Consider the following 589-nt stretch of genomic DNA (forward strand, 5'->3'; position numbering starts at 1 on the left):
CCTTTCCTGGAGCTCACTTGGTAGCCCAGGCTGGCCTCGAACTCACAGAGATCCGCCTGGCTCTGCCTCCCGAGTGCTGGGATTAAAGGCGTGCGCCACCACCGCCCGGCTTGGAATCTTTTTTCGAAGCGGGTCCTTAGGCACTTACCTAAGTCTTAGCTGGCCACCGGCCTGCCCCAAGAGGTAGGAGCGTCTCTGCTTTTCAGGTGAGAAAAACAAGGTCCAGCGGCTTGCAGAGCCATTTAAAGCCTGGAGTTGGAATCACAAGTCCAGTTCCCTAATACCACGCCCACGCCCAGGGGCAAGCAGGTGTCTGCAGAGTGACTCCTGCCCATCACCAAGCCACCTAGCCAGAGTTTTGATGTAGACTCCACGGACCTTGAGGAGCGGGCGGGTGGTGGTGGTGGGGATGCACTGGACGCCTGGGTGGGGGTGGGGAGGTGCAGTGGCCAAATCCCCGGGCGAGCGCCAGGCCGGGACCCTGCGGAATCACTGAGCTGGGCTGTGCAGCCGGCGCCAGCCCTGATTGGCGCTCGCGGCTGGCCTGCGGCCGGCTCACCTGCCACTCCCAGCCAATCCAGGCCACCAG

The sequence above is a fragment of the Peromyscus maniculatus genome, chromosome 14, assembly GCF_049852395.1.
Source record: "Peromyscus maniculatus bairdii isolate BWxNUB_F1_BW_parent chromosome 14, HU_Pman_BW_mat_3.1, whole genome shotgun sequence".
Taxonomy (NCBI): domain Eukaryota; kingdom Metazoa; phylum Chordata; class Mammalia; order Rodentia; family Cricetidae; genus Peromyscus; species Peromyscus maniculatus.